Source organism: Pangasianodon hypophthalmus, chromosome 7 (assembly GCF_027358585.1).
Source record: "Pangasianodon hypophthalmus isolate fPanHyp1 chromosome 7, fPanHyp1.pri, whole genome shotgun sequence".
Taxonomy (NCBI): domain Eukaryota; kingdom Metazoa; phylum Chordata; class Actinopteri; order Siluriformes; family Pangasiidae; genus Pangasianodon; species Pangasianodon hypophthalmus.
Window position 1 is genome coordinate 27,657,204 of NC_069716.1, and position 8,547 is coordinate 27,665,750.

Consider the following 8,547-nt stretch of genomic DNA (forward strand, 5'->3'; position numbering starts at 1 on the left):
GGCGACATGATTTTTAAAATAATTATACAACTATTTAATGTCCATCGCAACCTTGCGACAGCTTCCCGATCCGACCATGAGAATGATTTCAATACAGTCTTTTTTTTTTATCAAAGGCGTTCTTATAGACTGTCTGAAAAAAATGTAAACTAAGTATGAAACATTTGGCTAAAAAGTGTTCATTTCCCCTGTGTACAGAGACTTTTGGGACACCCTGTAGAATAAGAAGTGTTGGCCTAACACACATCAAGTTACTAGCTCTAGCTACTAGCTATGACAACAGTAGCTTGTTGAGTCATCCCTGAATGTTCAGAAACGGTGCCGGTTTCGACAAAGCTACTCGCTGCTCCACCACTCCACCCCCATTCAATTCAATTCTATTTTATTCAATTTTATTAGTATAGCACTTTTAACAACAGATATTATCACAAAGCAGCTTTACAGACATCTAGATGTAGAGTTAGATCCCTAATGAACATATCATTAGCGATCCTTAGATACTTTTTGGTCAGTTTCAACTTTGAAAATGACCTTTCTGGGCTTGCCGTAGCTAAAGGTATTGTTTAAAAAAGAGAAAAAAGCTTAGCCACTGTTGATAGGGTCAGTTAGAGAGGTTGCTATGCTAGCGATAGCTAGCTGTGTCCTGCTAGTTTCTGTGTTAACGTTGTCTACTGTGTCTGTCTCTGTGCTAACAGTAGCAGCAGGTCTATTGGAGGGAAATTCAGAAATCTTTAGTAGTTTTGCATTAAAGTATTCTTTGTTTTACAGCACTGATGAATTTTTCGCCTCGTTTTCAAAGTTAGCTAGCTTCAGCTAACCGTTACTGTTGTGATATTGCGTCACAGTCCACAAATCGAGCACAGGACAGTCTTAGAAAGTGCTAATCTACAGCCTACAGGTGAGATGACACACCTGAAGCAAGGCTGAGACTTAAACTGATTTGGGGAAGTGTAAATGTTTATGGTGTCCATGTGGAGCTAGCCGCAACAGCAGAAAGTGAGACACGAGGCTCCGTCAGATAGGTCCGGAGAGCGAGACGAGCCATGGAACGTCATTTATAACTTTAATATGTGAGAATGTAGATAACGTACCTTCTAAAGTAAAGCGATAAAACTACACTTTATGCTTTCTAGTTAAAAGATACTAACTAAAGGTACCAAAGGTGTACAGTTGATGGTACCGAACCAGTGACAAGGAAGTGAGTGTTTTTTTTAATAAATCTGAAATCTAAGTTACAGTACAAAAGCCGAAAAGGCCACACAGTAGTTAAGCTCTTATGAGGCAATTTCACAATGATAAAGGGTTCTCTCCAATATGCTGTCTCATAAATGTGGGCTGTTGTTTCCAGGCAGATCCGTCGAACATGCTGATACCATAAATTTTAAACCCATTTAATAGCTTCAGTACTTATACTACATACTTCTCCCTGCCAAAGGGATTGAAAGATTTAGGATGTCTGTGAATAACAGAGGAAGGTCTGGAAGCCTGAGAAACAGCCTGTTACCAGAAAGAAAAAAAACAACAACAAAAACAAACAAACAAAAAAAAACCCAGCACCACAATGCCAGTGTGAGGAAACCATGCCCTTGGATTTGGTACAATATTTTGCGCCTGATTAATTGGTTTAATCAAAAGGCCCTTTGTAGTTTACGGTTTATCCAGTTTGGAAGGTTTCATATGCTTGAGTGTGCAGAAAATAATGAATGAAACCGCCAGACTCAATTTAGTGCCTGGTCTCTGACTGCTAAGTTCATTTCCCTTACATCGTTTTTCGCCTACACATTAATCAGAGAGGAATGTTGATTCTGCCTCCAGAACTGCATATTTTATATTTATAACACAGCAATTCTGGATTCTGATTGTGTATAATTGTCTGACATGTAATTGTTAATATGGTGATGTTTTCTGTAAGGAGAAGTTTATTTAAAGGTGCAATAGGTAAGATTTGTCAAAATTTTTCGGTTAAATAATAAGTAGCGTTGAATAAGATTTGAATATTTTTTTTTCCCTCGTTGAGCCTGCTCCACCCTCTACACAAAGCTCCACCCCGGAAGCCATGGCGGTAGAGTTAGCATTAGCAAGGACTGTCGTGACATGACTTTCGAGCATGCTCAGACATTCAACTGCTCAGGTTCAGTTATAACTCTATAAACATGAAAAATCCATCTCATTATGATTTAGGAGAATGTTAACGAGTGCAGTCCTTTTTTTCTCTGTAATGAAAAAGAAACATATCTGTTTGATTTGGTATGTAAAGCTGGCCAGTCAAACATTTGAAAGCTTTATAGAAATTGTGTTTAAACACCTGTCCAGGAGCAACGTCGCATCTTCATCCCATTCGCTAGAAATAAATGACTCATTCCCTAGAAGAGAAAGAGATGCCAGTGTTTATTTTGTTTTTTCTGCATTTCTTTCTGGGAAGTTTTTTCAAAGTGTAGGGTTTTGTTGTTTTTTTTCGCTACAGGAGAATTATCTGGCTGCTCTGGGCGCTTACTGATTTCAGACTGAGATGGTAGTGAAGTGAATCAGCACTGAGGAGTGTCTATAAATTGATTGACAACAGGGACATCCGAAAACACACAAGCATTCTGGACCATAACGAAGTTTTCAAAACAGGTTTCTCAGCTACCTAACACACTTGCACTGAGGCCATGGCTTAAACCATTATTTATTTATCATGTTCTGCATATTTTCCACATTAGTTGTACTAGTAAGAAATAAAAAAAAAAAAAAACGACGATTGCACCTTTAACAATAACGAGAGCACTCTCTGGTGTCAACGCTTTGTAAACTGTCTTCATGACAGACAAGTTTACACTTTGAGGTTTCTCGGTAACAAGACAAGCTGCTTTTTTCTAATTAACTACAAAACAGAGAAAAAAGAGAGGCTGGTAAGGGAACTACCTTGTTGTGCAGACATTCCACAACATAAAACACACCTATAAATGCATAAAAAAACTCAAATGTGTTGTTCTTTATTAGAAAAACTAAAAATTGTAGGCAAAATGCTGTGATATAAAAGGCATAAACACTTCAGGATAGGACGTGCTGTTATTAGAAACTAATCCACTTCATGGTGAAAACAGTGACTGCGATTCATCACACCACCCTGTCACTGATTATTTTCTCATATGACATGGAGTGTTTAATTCCTTACATACTAATAGTAGTACTTTCATTCACCTTCAGACACGAGGCCTGATAATACATCAGTGCAGTGATATATGGAATTATATAATAGTTACTGTATACAGCAGAAGAGGAAATGATGACTCAAAATATAAAAATGTACAGGCGTGGCATGATGCTCGTTTTTGAAACACAAACACAGCAGATCACACAAATCAGATATGTATTGCTACAGACGTAAATTAATGATGAACTGATTAAGGGCTGTTTCTTTCTTTCTTTTTTATTTTTTTTTAAATAAGCATAAGCCTTTTTGCATAAGCCAAAGAAATTAAAAGTTGTACTGCATTTAATTGTGTAAGATTAATTTTGTAGACAGATGCTTGGGCAGTATGGTTATCTGGTGAATGATAAAGACTTGATGATAAAGCTGTGGAGGTTGAAACTCCTTGGCCAGGGGAAGCATTTCTTTCCGATGTAGACGTCTCCTCCCTGTGAATTTGATAAATTTCCTGAGATAAGGAAGTGCCCCAATAATTAACCCAATCCAAACATGATCTCGTAACTCAGGAAAAGTACTTAAATGTTTTAGAGAGGTGAAATTTTATCACAATGGGAACGGACACCGAATCAGTTTCTGTTAAATGAAGATAAATGGAAAGCTGAAAGATTTACGAAGATTGTGTAAATTATTTTTTTTACGTCATTCCTTGGTAGCTTCCAATCACAGATTAAGTGTAGTCTAAGTCAAAACAGATTTTTTTGGTCCAATAAAGTTTCTTCCTGGTACATTTCTCTTTGCTAACTCTATCAAATGTTCTTGTGAGAATGTACCATTTGTCATGAAATGCACAGCTAGATAGATCTTTGATCTGAAGCTAGGATGGAGAAATATTGAATCTCTTACATCTAAAGTGCTTACTGGACATGAGACTAAAACTAAAAAAATCAAATGGTAAGTCTTTAAACATATTTTTAACAAAATGTTTCGTCTTCAAAAACCAGAAATTAACGAGCAATAAGAAGAGCACCATCCAAATACCAATGTAGCAGTGACAACTTTAGGATTCTTTTCATGACAAAATTTTAAAACATTACACAGAAAATTCAGAGTATTAACTTAAAATCAGACAATTTGATATCTAGCTATGTCGAGCTATAAAACCTCATCATTAATGCGATTAGAATCAGACTGAATTAATTTCAGATTTCCTTTTTAAAATCATCAACTTGTGTGCTAGATCTGGTACCTACACCTTTCCTACGTGACGATGTGCCTTCTAGGGCGTTCTTACTGTAGATGAAATGTGACAGGGTGCCACTACATGCAAGAAAACATGACAATGTGCCCTAATAGTTGACATTTCAATGGAGAATATATGATGAAATGCCCTCTAATGTGACCCTAAGTGTGAGAAAATGGGATGAAGGGCGCTATATGCTTTTTCTACATGCAAGGAAACATGATGAAGTGCCATCTAAGGTGACCTTCCAGTGGAGAATGTGTGATGAAAAGCCCTTTCAGGTGCCCTTGAAGTATATAAAACATGAGAAAAGTGCCCTCTAGGGTACCCTATGTGCAAAAAAAATTAGATAAAGGGCCCTTTATGGTACCCTATGTGCAAAAAAAATGAGATAAAGTGCCCTCTTGGGGCCCATGACATGTGAGAATATGTGATGAAGTGCCCTCTTGGGGCCCATGACATGTGAGAATATGTGATGAAGTGCCCTCTTGGGTGCCATGACATGTGAGAATATGTGATGAAGTGCCCTCTTGGGTGCCATGACACATTAGAATATGTGAAGAAGTGCCCTCTTGGGTGCCACGACATGTGAGAATATGTGATGAAGTGCCCTCTTGGGTGCCATGACACGTGAGAATATGTGATGAAGTGCCCTCTTGGGGCCCATGACATGTGAGAATATGTGATGAAGTGCCCTCTTGGGGCCCATGACATGTGAGAATATGTGATGAAGTGCCCTCTTGGGTGCCATGACACGTGAGAATATGTGAAGAAGTGCCCTCTTGGGTGCCATGACACATTAGAATATGTGAAGAAGTGCCCTCTTGGGTGCCATGACACATTAGAATATGAGATAAAGTGCCCTCTTGGGTGCCATGACACGTGAGAATATGTGATAAAGTGCCCTCTTGGGTGCCATGACACGTGAGAATATGTGATAAAGTGCCCTCTAGAGTGCCATCACATGCAGGGTTTGACCTCACACCCTTCCGATCAGTAACCCTGCCCCTATTCATTCATCACCCTTTTTTCAGGTTACTTTTTCAGAACTCTCACTCTCAAATTTATACAAAAAGGAGTTTATGAGTCTGAGAGGACCTGCGATGGGCAGGTCCCATGAAACATGGCGAGCACATCACACACGACACTGTTGCCAAACTTATTAACAAATTCAAAAAGACTGGAAATGCTGCGGACCAACCGAGAAGTGGACGTCCACGAACATCCACTGAAGAAGACACAACTGACGTGGTGCTGGCAAAGACAGTCCCTATGTATTGCACAATTATTTATTATTATTTTCTACAACAGCATTCATTGAGAACACACACCTCTTCTGTGTGAAGTATAGTCAATTATACAGCAAATGTACACACTGGTGTGTGTATGTATATATGTACTGTATATACATATATTTTCTCTCAGGTTAAGGTGCAGATCTAGAGGTTCATGAGCATAGAGAGTTTTGGTAAAACAGGATATTATGATGCTTTCTCATGCGTTCACTCAGGTTTCTTGATGGTGGAGTGATGGGACGGTTGATGACGGTTTCTTCCTCCTGTCGTCTCAGACACTTTTTCCTGTCACTTCTGGTTTGTTCATTAGGGATCTACATCTACATCTGGATTTCTGTCAAGCTTTTACATCCTGAGTAAATATATGTACAGCTCACTTTTCAAGCGCAGATCACATGCAGGTTTCAACTGGAAAGGTTTTTACATTTCTCTTTGCTTTGACGGGCTTTTTTTTTTTTGTTGCCATATTTGCTATGCACAAAGAAAGATTTCCTTTAAAAGGAAAATAAAATCCTTCTGTAGGCTGCAGGAAAATAAAATCACAACAATATGTGTAGCACAGTCAGTTAAAACACCAATGTGTACAATGATAAAGTGGACTAAATTGAAAAGATAGAAACATACACCATTTAAAACATAGCATAATCTAGAACAAACCCTTGTGTTTATAGCAAAAATATCCCAGGGCCTGTTTTCTTCACAAAGTACCCAAGAAAAACAATATCACTAGGATTTTAAGATCTGAACACAGTACACTATACTTTTGAGAAGCAGAGCCAAGGTCAGGGAATGGAATGGTTATGTATTGGGAATATTGCATAACTGAAGAAAAAAAGTAGCTACTAAGTTTTCCACATCCATATGTGCCTTTATGTTTAAGTTTTAGCTTGTCAATTACAAGCAGCTGATATTTTTGATTTTTGTATTTTTGTATTTTTTATAACAGAACAGTGTTAGCTATTCTTTTCTGACTTCCCTCCTGCATCCTTTAAGCATATTTGTCCAAGTGTCCTTCAAAAGAAAGTCCGCCTTATGAACGATTACTAAGTCACATCTCTCTGATCACGGTTTCCTTTTTATTATTCCAACTTCCTCCTCTTTCATCCCTTCACACCATGCTACCAGATGGGGTGCACAAGGTTGAAAGAGTGACTGACAGACCAGGCGTTCCTCAGAGGACCACCCTTCTTTCAAGTGCATCTGAGGCCTATGAAAATCGGGTCTATGGTTTGGGCTACCATTTAGTAAGTGTATTGGAGAGTTTGTGGAAAATAATAAAAAAAAACAGCGTTGCATAATAGGAGCGGAAGATTTATTTGTGGTGTGTACTGTACGCATCCAAAATTTTCCAGCCTTTGGACAGAAATAATAAGACTTACGATAATAAATCAGAACTATTGCATTCCATAACCAAAAAACAAAGCAAAACAAAAACCTCACATCATTACGCACAAGTGGTCCGTACATACCGTACGTATCAGAGAACATGCGTGAGTCAGTGTATGTCAACACAGTTCTGTTAATATCACTATTCATTTGTTTACTGTTCTCCAGAAGCCAAGACCTCCTTACTAACCCCATCTGACCTTGAATAAGACAGAAAAAATAAAATAAACACTTTCTAGTTTATTTAAAATGATATAACGTACAAAGATGTCATGATGGAGTAACATGTAGATTTATAGAAAAATGTAGTGATACTCATGGATAACCAGAGAAATATCTGCCTCGTGTGACTGGCTCATTTCAGAGCTCCTCGTTCCCTGTGTTTTATTTGCACGGATGTACATCTGGGTGTTAGTTTTCTTGATAAAAAAAATGAAGCATGCAGTTGTATTGATAGCACGTGTGGGACGTGTCCAGTGTGAATTCAAGGAAAGACTGGGAGAGAGAGAGAGAGAGAGAGAGAGAGAGAGAGAGATCGATGCAGCTGAAGTAGAAGTCTGTGATCAGCACAGAGATCTAAGATCTTTAGTTACCCTGATGATGTAATGCTTTGGGGTGTTAACTGGGCATTGTTGGTTGTACCTGTGTTCTGCTTCCAAGACCGAGATGAGGTCAAAATCTTTATTGCAAAGAGTCTTTCCAGTCGTAATTTGCTGCTATGAAAATCCTGGCAAGAGTAGGTAATGGATAGTCTCACTGTGTCTTCATAAATAATGCGTCGACAGGACGTAGCATTCCCATGAGCTGCTTGTGTGTGTTCTTAATAATGCAGCCTGATTTATTACATTAAGCAATACCACATGGCAGGTGGAAGGACGAGTGAGAGCTTTAGTGAGAAAATGGGGAAGATCGTGTCTAGGGAATGTCTGATCATACACAGAGGAGACCACCTCAAATAAAACAAAACAGCAATTCAGGGTGACTGCAAACCTTGCACTAAGGTATTTTGTTTTGTTCCATATAAGTATCAGATATGTATTTGTATTTAGGTTTAGATTTACAGCAGACGCCATTGTCCAGAAGTGCTTTATAGTCAACAACACAAATGTTCCCTCATGCTCGTTAAATACACGGCAAAAACTGACATCGTAGTGCGTGAAAATATCTAGAATATAGTCCGATTCATCTAGTATTTCCAATTATAAGATTACAATTAACCAAATATAAGATTATTAAATCTATTTCTAGAGATTTTTTATTCATTTCAAGCTTTACATTTTTTTTGTTCTAGGTTCAAGGTTCTTTATTTGTCACATACATACAAATACATACATTTATGACATACATGATTTAATGTAGTGAAATGTTTTTCCTTAGTGCCTCATCCCACAGTGCAACAACGATACATAATAAAAACAGAATATAATAAAATCTAGTAGATTATACTGTGTGTTAAGAAAGTTTTGCAGCCTTTAGAGGAAAGAAATATAGAA